The sequence below is a fragment of the Lagenorhynchus albirostris genome, chromosome 10 (assembly GCF_949774975.1).
Source record: "Lagenorhynchus albirostris chromosome 10, mLagAlb1.1, whole genome shotgun sequence".
NCBI lineage: Eukaryota > Metazoa > Chordata > Mammalia > Artiodactyla > Delphinidae > Lagenorhynchus > Lagenorhynchus albirostris.
This window is the reverse complement of record NC_083104.1, coordinates 65,694,055-65,707,126: the sequence shown is the minus strand read 5'-3', so window position 1 is coordinate 65,707,126 and position 13,072 is coordinate 65,694,055. Positions and strand designations below refer to the sequence as shown.

Here is a 13,072-nt window from a genome sequence, read left to right as displayed (position 1 = left end):
CAGGCAGGTAACAGCTCATGGTGGAGTGGCAGGTGTGAAATCACCTTCACTTCCACCCTGGGTGTCTGTACAGTTTTGAACAGGTGGCTGATTTTAAAATTTTCTGCAGGAATTCCCGGGTGGTCCAGTTGTTAGGACTCGGTGCTTTCACTGCCGGGTCCCAAGTTCAATCCCTTGTCAGGGAACTAAGATGCCACAAGGCGTGTTGCAAGACATGTCACACAGCTAAAAAAATTTTTTTCTGTTTTTTAATTAAATTTTTTGCTATCCTATGTACAAATTGAGCATTTAAGCCTAGGGAAAAGCTCAGATGAGCATCCCCAGGGCAGGAGAGATTGCTTATTCTCCAATCTAACATACTTGGTTCACCACTCAACCAGCCAACAGTTTCAGTCCCCCTACACTCAACTTCTGAAAGGTGGTGTGGCTTAGAGGGTAAGCCATGACTCTGCCACTTGCTAGCTTGGAGGGTCATTCAACTCCTCTGTGCTACAGTTTCCTTAGGTTGTTGTTGAAGATTAAATTAGTTAAAGCACTTCAATCATCTAGATCATTGGAAGCATCCAGCTTCTAACAAGTGTCCAGTAGACATTAGCTAATATGTTCACTGTAGCCAGAGGTCTCCGTAATGATGCAAAATCTCATTGGGTTATCCCTCTTCCAGGCCACAGGATTGGGCCTTTGCTGCCACCTCTTTCCAGTCCCAGGGTTCTCCCCACAGGTATGGTTCCTGTTGACCTCCTCACCCACCAAATGCCCCGAGTCAGTTCCCCCCTCTTTTTGCCCCTGCCCACTTATGCCTACTGTGCTGATACACTGGCTTCTTGGGATGAGATTAATTTTGCTTTGTGCCCATAGAGCCTGGGCAGGAGAGCAAAGCTGGGAAGAAACCTGAGTAAGTACTTTCTGGGAGTGCACAGGGCACGTGGCCAATTTCAGTTCGAGAGTCAGCCAGGTTCTAGACACCAGAGCTAAGTCCCCAGAGAGTAGGCACTGGTGCCTCAGTGTCTCCCGGGGTGGGGGTGGTGTGTTTTGGCTACCTCACAGCCCTGCAGGGAGCCAGGCTTGGGAAATACCTTTTGGTCCTTTGCACAGCAGGGTAAGAGCAGCATCCAGCTATGCAATGACAGCCCAAAGATCCTGAGAACCTGGCTGGGATGGGCTATAAATCTGGTTCCTCACAGCGTCGGGGCAGGTGGCAAGGGGATGAGCTTACAAAACAGAGCCTGGACCCTTTCCCGGGGCCAGGTCAGTGGGGTGCTCCTGAGCAATCCCTGAGGGTCTTGACGATTCTCTTTGAACTATCAGGTTCACCTTCCCACCACCCTGCCCTTCTTTATTTTAATTAATTAATTTATTTATTTTGCCATACGCAGGCCACTGTTGTGGCCTCTCGCGTTGAGGAGCACAGGCTCCGGACGCGCAGGCTCAGCGGCCATGGCTCACGGGCCCAGCCACTCCGCGGCCTGTGGGATCCTCCCGGACCGGGGCACGAACCCATGTCCCCTGCATCAGCAGGCGGACTCTCAACCACTGTGCCACCAGGGAAGCCCCATCCTGCCCTTCTTACCCACTTCTGGGGCTTTCTCCCAACACCCTCCATCCTGCAAAAGCTTTCTCTTAAATCCCCTAAGTCAAGAGTTTCTGTCTATCGCTGTTCTTTTTTTGTTTTTTGTTTTTTTAGCAGTTTGATAATGATGTGCCTTGGTGAGATTTCCCTTGTGTTTATCCTGCTTGGGGTTCATTCATCAACTCTGGAACAATTTCAACCAATACTTATTCTAAGTGGTTTCAGTATTCCTTCTATCCCAACAACTGTGTCTCAAAGATGGTTTGCAGGGGACCACCTGGGAGTCCCACCCAAATAAGAATCCCCTGGGAGCCTGGGAGTCTGTGTTTTGAACAAGTTCCTGGCTGAGTCTTAGGTCTATTGAAGGGAGACCACTTCAAAGAGACTGTGAGTACTCCAGCTGCAGGGCCTGGGTGTCACTCCTCTCTGTGTCCCCAGTCCCTGCAGGGCCTGATTGTTGAATGGAACACTCAGCTGCAAGGGTTTCTCTTCGTTCACTGAGTCAGCAAGATTGGTGCCACCTGCCTTCCCAGGTTACTGAAGCCCAAAGCTAAAAGGATGTCCACTGGACTCATGAATTTCAGGTACCAGTCAGCAGAGGAAAGGGACTCTTTGGGGGCTTTAAGTGGCTCCCCCAAATCCACCAAGGAGGGCTCCGGGGAAAGCACTCCTGCTGACTTAACCACGCGGGACCTCTGTTCTCGTGTAAAATGCAGGTAAACATTTCTGTGTGGAGGGCTGTCAGCCTCAAAAGTTAGAAATTCTGGGTGACAGGCTTAATTCCCTTTGGGGTTAGGAGTAGAGGGAGAAAAACAAGTGAGCAGGTTAGAAATGATCATTTGCAAGCTACTTCCTAGAAAGTATACAGAGAAACAGACAGATGATGTACCAGACTAGTAAACAAGCACACACATTGTGTGTGTTTTCCATCAACTTTACTGAGGCATAATTTCCATAACAATACAACACATCCATTTAAGTGTATGGTTTGATGAGTTTTGACAGATGTGTTTGCCTGTGTAACCTCTATCACAGCCTAGGTCATTTCCTTCACTCTAAGAGTTTCCTTGTTCCTCTTTGCAATCAGTCTCCCCCTGGCCTGAGCAGCCCCTAATCTGCTTTCTGTTACTTTGCATTAGATTGGTATTTCCTAGAATTTCAAATACATGGAATCACACTCTTTTGCATCTGGCTTCTTTTGCTCAACATAATGATTTTGAGATTTGTCCCTGCTTTTGCATGTATCAGTAGTTTTTTCCCTTTGATTGCTGTATTGTATTCCATCACACGGCTGTACCACCATTTGTTATCCCTTCTCCTGTGGATGGAGATGATCATTGATCGTAGGTGGAGGCTAGTATGAAAAAGTTGCTATGAACACTTCTGTACAACTCTTTATGTGAACACACGTTTTTGTTTCTCTTGGGAGCAGAACTGCTGAGTTATATGGCAAGTGTATGTTTAACTTCAAAGAGGCTGCCAAACAGTATTCCAAAGTGGCTATATGTTCCCACCAGGAAAGGATGAGAGTTCCAGTTGTTCCACAGCCTTGCCACTCTTGGTATTGTTGGTCTTTTTCATTTTAGCAGTACTGGTTAGGTGTGTAGTGGTCTCTCACTGAAGCACACATATGCCCACCTCTCCAACTCTTCTGGGACCAGTGCCCCTGCCCCACACTCCTCCTTAGCCACTCTGACCATCTCTCTGTTTCTCCCATGTACTGAGCTTCTTTCCTGGAATTCTCATCCTCTCAAAATTTCCATAACTGGTTCCTTCTCATGATTCATTTCTCAGAACATGTGTCACTTCCTCAGAGGCCTTTCCTCACCACCCTCTCTGTTGGTGTCCTCAACACTTTTGATCATATTACTCTGTTTGTTTTCTTTGTAGCAGTGAGTCCTATCTGAAGGAATCTTATATGTTTGTCTACTTGTTGACTGTCTGCCCCATAAGAACATTAGCTCCAGGACCAACAGCATTTTGTCTGTTTTGTTTACCTAGAATCTGATAGATAGTAGGTGTTCAATATATATTGTTGAATGTATTTGCAGTCCAAAGTGGTTGCTCAATATATTGGTCTTTGAGGTCCTGGGAACTAAAGGGTATGCATATCAACAACAACAAAAATATTTAAGGACTTCCCTGGCAGTCCAGTGGTTAGGACTCAGCACTTCCACTGCAGGGGGCTCCGGTTCCATCCCTGGTTGGGGAACTAAGATCCCGCATGCTGGGTGGTGTGGCCAAAACAAAACAAAACAAAACAAAAAAACACAAAGGAAAAATATTTAAAGCATAAATTATTTTTATTGCCTGGAGCAATTTGATTTTGCATGTAAATATGCTTAGAAACCTAAAAATACAGGAAAATAGAAAGAGAAGGAAAATCAACCATAGTTCCACCAAATGACTGCGGTTTTAAAATGTAAATCATTTAAAAATTTTAACTAGGCTTAAAATTTTGATTTTTTAAAGTTAATATTAACTTAATTAAACAATATTTCAACATGGAAAAAAATTCAAACAGTATATCCTTCTGGAAAAAGCTACTCATATACAAACATAGCTATATCTATCTGAATTTTTTCCAAAAATAGTATCATACTGTATACATTGCTTTGCAACTTACTTTTTTTGTTTAACAATTTATCTTAGAAATCATTCCACATCAATATGTGTATTGGTTAAGATTACGTTCAGCTGCAAGTGATGGAAAATTCAAAATATCAGTGCCTTGCAAAATTAGACATTGATTTCTCCCTCATTAATGAAATCCAGGGGTAAGTAGCCAGGCAATACTAGGACTACACAATTTTATCAGGGACCCAGATTCCTTCTGTCTTTTGCTATGCCATACTCAACATGGGGCTTCTACCTCATGGGCCAATATGGCTGAGCTCCAGCCATTACATCTGCATCTAGCCAGTAGAAAGAGGGAAAAAAAGAAAGGGACATCCTTCCTCCCATTAAGGACACTTCCTATGACATTTTTGCTCAGCTCCCACTAGTCAGAACACAGGGACACACCTAGCTGCAAAGGAGGCTGGGAAATATATCCTTTGTTCCAGGTAGCCATGTACCCAGTTCAAAAAGCAGAGGAGAGGTCTTCCCTGGTGACGCAGTGGTTAAGAGTCCGCCTGCCGATGCAGGGGACACGGGTTTGTGCCCCAGTCCGGGAGGATCCCACAGGCCGCGGAGCGGCTGGGCCCGTGAGCCATGGGCGCTGATCCTGCGTGTCCAGAGCCTGTGCTCCACAACGGGCGAGGCCACAACAGTGAGAGGCCCGCATACCACAAAAAAAAAAAAAGAGGAGAATGGATATTGGGGGATGACTAACAATCTCTGCTACAGTATACATAGATTTATCTCATTTTAAAAAATGGAATTTTTTAATAGCCACCTGTCCACTGGAAAGCAGGGGCCACTCACCAGACCTCCTGTCCTGCATTTACAAATTGAAGTCTCCCTTAGGTGTGTGATTGGTAGAGCTATGATCTAGCTGCAAGGGAGGCTGGGAATTTGAGTTCTGACTTCCAGGTTGAGAGGCAAAATTCATGATAGGAGGATTTCCCCAAATGTAGAAATGCCATTTAGAATTTGGATCATTCCTCTCATCAAAGACAACTATATACATTAGAAAAATATTTTCGAATCTTAAAAGCATCAAAAATCTAACAAGGTAGTGAGGAATTACTGGACCAAGGTACATGAAATGATAAGAATCCAGAGGGATTAGAGTTGCCAGATAAAATATAGGACTCCCAGTTAAATCTGAATTTCAGATAAACAGCAAAATATTTTTTTAGCATAAGTACGCCCATGCAATATTTGGGACATAGTGATACTGAAAAATAATTTGTTGTTTATTTGAAATTCAAATTTAACTTGATGTCCCTGTATTTTTTTTTTTTTTTTTTTTTTTTTTTTTGCGGTACGTGGGCCTCTCACCGCTGTGGCCTCTCCCGTTGCGGAGCACAGGCTGCGGACGCGCAGGCTCAGTGGCCATGGCTCACGGGCACAGCCGCTCCACGGCATGTGGGATCCTCCCAGACCAGGGCATGAACCCGCGTCCCCTGCATCGGCAGGCAGCCTTTCAACCACTGTGCCACCAGGGAAGCCCCATCCCCATATTTTTATTTGTTAAATCTGGCAACCCTAACGGAGAAGTGAGTCCAGCATTTGGGGCTGCTTTTACCCAAGGGCATTTGCCAATCTGAGTCATCAGAGAGCCTGAGCTGTGCTTTTGAAAGCATCTTAGGACTACAGGCACAAAATTGGAGTTCAGGGCCTAACAAGGTTGTAAACTCTGATAAACTACCTCTGTGGTAAGCTATTACTTTGATGACCCCCAATGAACCCTGACTACTGGTCTTCATGCCCTGTGATCCGCTTTACCCAATAGAACGTGGTGCAAGTGATGTTGTGCTGGGCCTGGTTCAAGCCTCAAGAGGGCAGCTTCCATATTTTGGCTTTGGGAAGCCAGCCACCATGTAAGAATTCCTACTACCCTAAGAACTGGGACCTAGCCAAGGAATCAGTGACACGTGCCCAACTAGATTTCAGAATTACCGTGGACCTGTGGCTGCCATGTGCCTGCCATTTCCTCCTTTCTGAACAGGAATATTTATTGGGATTTTCCTTCCTCTGCCTCACCATTACCTGTGGGGAGCAGATAACTTGTCTCTCTAATTCAAAAGTCATCAGATTCAGAGAAGAATCCCTTGAGAAACCTCATTCACACGTGGACCTGATTTAGATGATGAAATTATGGACTTCAAGCTCAATCTTGGTAATGGGGTGAGAGCTGGGGGTCTTAAGAGGTGGTGAGTGTATTTTGCTTGTGGAAGGAGGTATATCATTAGGGGACAGAGGGCAGATTGTAATAGATTGTTACTTCAGTGGGCCCCAGTGAACCATGCACTGTGGTATTCACATAATTATTAGTTCCCTCCCCTTGAATCGGGACTGGCCCATGACCTGCTTTAACCGACAGAACATGGTGGAAATGATGCTGTCAGTTCCAGGCCTAAACCTTAAGAAGGCTTGGCAGCTTCCACATTTGCCCTTTGGAGGAAGCCAGCCGCCATGTTTGGAAATCCAGTTATGCAACTCAGTGGTTTTAATGCATTCACAGAAATGTGCAACCTTCACCACAGTCAACTTTAGAACATTTTCATCACCTCAAAAAGAAACACTGTACCCTTTACCTATTATCTTCCTATCCTTCCTTCCCCTACACTCCCAGTTCTAAGCAATCTCTAACCTGCTTCCTGTCTTCTGTCTTCCCTTTTCTGGACATTTCAAATGAATGGAATCATATAATATGCAGTCTTTTGTGACTGGCTTCTTTTACTTAGCATAATGTTTTCAAGGTTCATCCACATTGTAGCATCTATCAGTATTTCATTCTTTTTTATGGACAAATAATGTTCCACTGTATGGACATACCACATTTTGTTTATCTATTCATCAGCTGATAGACATTTGGGTTGTTTTCACCTTTTGGCTATTATGAATTTATGCTGATATATACATTGGTGTACAAGTATCTGTTTGAGTCTTTGTTTTCAATTCTTTTGGGTATATACTTAGGAGTGGAATTGCTGGGTCATATGGTAATTCTTTGTTTAACATTTTAGGAAGTGCCAAACTATTTTACATTCCCACCAGCAATGCCCAGGGGTTTCAATTTCTCCACATACTTACCAACACTAGTACCCTTGTGGAAGATCAGTTGACCACAGATGTATGGGTTTACTTCTGGACTCTCAATTCTATTTCATTGATCTAGTATATTTCATTGTCAAGGATATGTCTACCCCGTTCTAATACCAGGTGTTGATTACTGTTGTTTGTAGTAAATTTTGAAATCAGGAAATGTAAATCTTCCTACATTGTTTTTCTTTTTAAATATTGTTTTGGCTATTCTGAGTCCCTTGCAATTCCATATGAATTTTAGAATCAGCTTGCCAATTTCTATAAAGAAGTCAACTGGGACTCTGATGGGATTGCACTGAATTTGTAGATCAATTTGGGGAGTATTGCCATCATAACAATGTTAAGACTTTTGATGCATAGGATGTTTTTCCAATTAGTTAAGTCCTTAACTTCTTACAACAATGTTTTATAGTTTTCAGAGTATAAGTTTGGCACCTCTTTTGTTAAATTTGTTCCTAAGTATTTTATTCTTTTTGATGCTATTATAAATGGGATTTTTTCCTTAATTTTATTTTTGGATTGTCCATTGAAAGTGTATAGAAACACAATTGCTATTTATAATTGATCTTGTATCCTGCAACCATGCTGAATTCATTTATTAGTTCTAACAGGTTTTTGGTGGATTCCTTAGGATATTCTATACACAAGATCATGTAATCTGTGAATAGAGATAGTTTTACCTTTTCCTGTCCAATCTAGATGCCTTTGTGTGTGTATGGATGTGTCTTTTATTGAAGTATAGTTGATTTACAGTATTATATTAGCTTTAGACATACAACATAGTGATTCAATATTGTTATAGATTTTACTCCATTTGAAATTATTGCAAAATAATAGCTATGTTTCCCTGTGCTGTACAATATATCCTTGTTGCTTATCTTTTTTTTTTTTTTGGCCGCACTGTACGGCATGCAGGATCTTAGTTCCCCAACCAGGGAATGGAACCCATGTCCCCTGCAGTGGAAGCACAGAGTCTTGACCACTGGACCACCAAGGAAGCCCTTGCTTATCTATTTTATATGTAGTGGTTTGCATCTTAATCTCATACCCCTATCTTGCCCCTCTCCCCTTCCCTCTCCTCTGGGGTAACCACTAGTTTGTTCTCTATATCTGTAAGTCTGTTTCTGTTTTGTTATATACATTTGCTTGTTTTATTTTTTAGATTCCACATATAAATGATAACAGAGTATTTGTCTTTCTCCATCTGACATTTCACTGAGCATGATGCTCTCTCGGTCCATCCACATTTGTTACAAATGGTGGAATTTCATTCTTTTTTTATGGCTGAGTAATATCCCGTTGTGTATATCTATCTATCTACCAACCACATTTTCTTTTTCCATTCAGCTGTTGATGGACACAGGTTGTTTCCGTATGTTGGCTATTGTAAACAATGCTGCTATGATCATTGGGTGCATGTATCTTTTTGAATTCGTGTTTTCATTTTCTTCAGATGTATACCCAGGAGTGGAACTGCTGGATCATACAGTAGTTCTAGTTTTAGTTTTTTGAGGAACCTCCATACTGTTTTCCATAGTGGCTCCACCATGGACGCCTTTTAATTTCTATTTCTTAACTAATTGCCCTGGCTAGGACCTCCAGTACAATATTAAATAGAGGTGGCAAGAGTGGACATCCTTGTCTTGTTCCTTGTTTTGTTTTCTGGGAAAAGTATCTAGTTTCTCACCGTTAGGCACGATATTAGTTGTGGTTTTTTGTAGATGTCCTTTATCAGGTTGAGGGTGGCTGCTTATCTTTACAAATAAAATCTTATTGTTAAATAGCCAGGCCATTCATTGATGTGTTGTCTATGTCTGTTTTGTACTATAATGACAGAGTTGAGTAGTTATGATAGAGACCATATGGCCTGCAAGCCTAAAATATTTACCATCTGGCCCTTTAAGAAAAAATCTACTGACATCTGTTTTAAACTGCTAAATTTGGGGACAGTTTGCTATGAAACAATATATAACTGAAAAAAAACCTCCCCATCTTCAACTGGGACCTCAAAGAACTGTAGCACTGAGTAAGGGGAAACCATAAATGAACAAACCCTCCCACAGACTCTAGTCTAGCTTCAAGTTATCAGAGAGGTTCAGAAAATCAGAAGCCCCTGAAATTGGGTTAAGGTGATCCTAGCTTGCTGGTATCCCAGGATGCCTGCAGAAACAAATGGAAATCCTTTCTGGAGGAAGATACTATCATCAACGTCTCAAATGATTTTTCAAATACAATGTCCAAAACATAACCAGGTACATGAGGAGATAAAACAACATGAGGAAGAACCAGTAGGAAAAACTGACAATGGAAGTGGACCCCCCGGGACTCCAGATTGTGCTCCTCCCCCCACCAGGGACACAGACCCTAAAACAACTATACTTACTATGTTTAAGGAGAGAAAAGCCGAGCTTGAAAATTAAGTAGGGCACTAAGGGATATAAGAAGTGACATAGCAGATCTGAAAAAGAACCAGATAGAAATTCTAGAACTAAAGAAAATAGAATAACCAAATTTAAGAGCTCAGTGGATGGGTTTAAGAGGAGAATTTTTTTAAAAAGCTGAAGAGAGAATTAGTGAACTGAAAGAGAAGAAATTTTTAGAACAAAGCATGGAAGGACAAAAGATAGAAAATACAGAAGAAAGGGATGTAGTGAGAAGGTCTAATATATATTTCAACTGGGGTCCCAGAAGGAAAGAGGAAAATGTACAGAAAGAGTATTTGAACATACAATGGCAGAGAGTTTTTCAAAATTGATGAACAACTATTTAAAAGGTGATAGCCATGAAATGACAGATATCCATTCCATCAGGTGTTCTGACTCTTAAAATCTTTCATGTACAAATCTACGTTTGAAAGGATTCTGAAACTGACATGGAGGTAGCTCTGAAGTGGATGGAATAGTGCTTGGGTGGGCTGAGTTCAAATATGAACTCTGCCACCTCCTAGCTGTGCCACCTGGAGAAGGTTGCCAAACTTCAGTTTTCTCAACTGATAGATGGGACCGGTAATATAGGCCCACTCCACGTTGTCACTGTGAGAATCAGGTGATACAATGCATATGAACAAACCAAGTTATTTTATTTTTAATTTTTTTGGTTGTGCCGTGCAGCTTCTGGGATCTTAGTTCCCTGACCAGGGATTGAGCCCGTGCCCTGGGCAGTGAAAAGTGCAGAGTCCTAATCACTGGACCACCAGGGAATTCCCCACGCTAAGTATTTTAAATGAGATATGGTTTGAGCAGTATCACAAGCATTCCTAGGGGTATTAACAGTGACAGGTAGGATGGGCAAATAATTTGCTGGTCCCATCACAAAATAAAAATGTGGGCCCCTTGTTAAAACATTAAGAATTTCAGGACAGTAACAGCAGAGCATTAATCTGAGCACAGGTTACACTCCCATGAAGCCAGCTGTGGTGACAGGCCTTGCAGAGGACTCCTGTGCGCACGAGGAAAGGGTTGCTCATCTCACACCCAGGTGTCTGCAGCCATAGCCCACGTTATGTTTGCATTCTGAAGGGCAGCAGTGCTTAGGGAAATTGCAAGCACGCGTGTTTCCAAATGCTGAGGCAGGCAAGTGCAGTGACCGGAGTGGTTTTCTGAGAGAGTGGGTGTGGCCAGCCCGGCTGCCATCGGAACTGTGGAACTGACTGTTCCCCACAGACTCTGGCCTAGAAAAAAAAAAAAAAAAGTCTGCAGCTGTATCTACAGGGCCTGTTGTTGTTTGCTGCGGTGTGTTACAACACAGCCTGGCAGCCTCCCGGGTCTTTCTGTCTTCCTCCTGGAAGAGCCTGGTCCCAGACCATGTGACATGGCCACACAGCCCTGCAGATTTGCCCACACTGTTCCTTGCTGTTCCCTCAGTTACTAGGCTTTTCCAGGTCTGCATTCTTTTTGCTCCTGCTATTCCCTCCTCTGCACCCCCACCCCCCGCCCCGGCCCAGGGGAGTTCCTTTCCTTCCTCTTCCACATCTGTCAGTCTGGCAAAAACACCATCTTTTAATACTTATCTTTCAAGACTCAGCTCTAGAGTCACCTCTTCCAGGCCTTTCCTGACTCTCCCAGGAAGAGCAAATTCCCCTCTCCTTGGAGTCATCCGCTGGCCTATGCATAGCCACTCCCTATGCAGACATCTGTCACAGTCTCTGAAACATAAGGAGCACTGATATGCAATGTGGATGTCCCTGTCTTTTAGGCTGAAGCCCTTAAGGACTGGGACAGTGTCCTCTCACCTCTGTATACCCTGCACACAGCACAGTGCTTAATACTTGCTGTTAAAAAGCATAGTAGATGCTTAATCAACTGGTGTTAATATGCAGAGTAGTTTTAATCACCATTGTCTTACTGAATTAATGCACAAATAAATTGTTTCAGTGACTCTCCCTGGCATCTGGTAAAAAGGAAAGCTTCTAGGCACTGAGACAGGGCCTTTGCCCTTGACGAGGTTTCAGTGTCAGCTCTAGTGGTTATTTCTGCAGGCAGGACCTCTTGAAGGCAGGGATGGTGAATTGTAGAAGCTCGTCATCAATACCTAAATGACCCAGGTGATATAGCTTAGACAGCAGTTGTGGAGCTAGGAGATGTTAGGTTTCCATAGGTAATTAATAAGCTCCATAGCTATGGGACTTCAGGTTTCTGTTTTCTCAAAAATGAGATTGAGCTAGCTACTCCCTAAGGCCCAGGTGGCTAGCTCAGTCCCCTCATCTGAATCTCTGGGTGGCCATTTCATTGGAGGGGACTGAGCACCTCCTGAAGCTGAGTTGCTCAGCAGGTCTACCCTTTCGCAGGTGGCAGAGAACACAGACATCTTTTAAGGCCCTTTGCTCTCTCAGTCACCTGGGATCTCATGTATGAAAGGTAGAAAGCCACAGGAAAGCGTAGTCTTCACAGTCCCTGAGTGTCCAGAGGGAAGTGCTATGTGCTATGTGCTATGGTTCTCCAGGTGGGATTTTCCCCAGTTCCAAATGGACAGCTTTGAGTTCCTGGTATTGTTTCCTGGGGCTAACCTCACACAAACAAGCCTGGTCTGTCACTCTCCATCCTCAGGGCAGGTCTAGTGGGCAGACAGGAGGGCAGAGCTTTCAGAAAGAGAGATCCGTATGCTTAGTCAACTAGCTTCTTTAGGCATTAGTTTTCCCGGAGATAAGGGATGGTGGGAGAGGGTGTCGGTCAGTTTCCTCCATCCCTTCCCTCCAGCCCCCACAAAGGGCAAGGGCCAGACACGTGGGCTGGCGGGGAGAGGCGGAGGTTACACCAAGGCGGAGGTGCAAATAGTCGGGGGCGGGGCCTTATTTGCATGGACGGCGCGCGGCCGCCAATCCGGACAGGCGGAGCGACAGCCCGCGCGCCTTTTGGGGGCGGACTGACAGCCCCGGGGCCCTATGGGAGGCGGGTCCTGCGGCCGGCGGGGGTGGGACGGCGCCGGGCGCTGCCCGGGGGATTCGGGCCGGTTCGCGGGCGCTGCCAGTCTCGGGCGGCGGCGGCCGGCGCGCGGGTGGCCTGCTGGGCGGGCTGAGGGGCAGCGGCTCGCGGGCTAGGCAGAGAGAGACAGAGCAGACGAACAACCGCGGCGACAGGTACTGGCTCCATGGCCGCAGGGATGGGGAGTGTGGTCGCTAAGCCCAGGGAGCCGAATTCCCTGCTTCGCGGTCCGGCCGCCGCTGCGTCGCCTCCCCGCCCCCTCACGCGGCTCCCCAGCCCGGGAGCGGCGCGTCGGGGCCTGGGGAGCCCCCAGACGGGCGCGCTGGAGGCCCCTAGCTCCGCTGCGGGGCTCCTCTACGTTCCGCCG

General features: G+C 44.9%; 1 protein-coding gene across 14 annotated transcripts in view; it reads left to right on the top strand.

Annotated features, from left to right (window-relative positions):
- Nucleotides 1-12,714: 12,714 nt before the first annotated feature.
- Nucleotides 12,715-13,072, top strand: part of FKBP5 (FKBP prolyl isomerase 5) — a 98,443-nt gene continuing 98,085 nt past the window's right edge. For 9 of the 14 annotated variants that reach the window (XM_060162676.1, XM_060162670.1, XM_060162674.1 and 6 more), the window contains exon 1: nucleotides 12,716-12,860. The gene's annotated coding sequence lies outside the window, so the exon portion shown is untranslated. Of the gene's footprint in view, nucleotides 12,861-13,072 lie in introns of all 14 variants that reach the window. The other 5 variants (XM_060162671.1, XM_060162672.1, XM_060162675.1 and 2 more) reach the window with 3 other exon arrangements.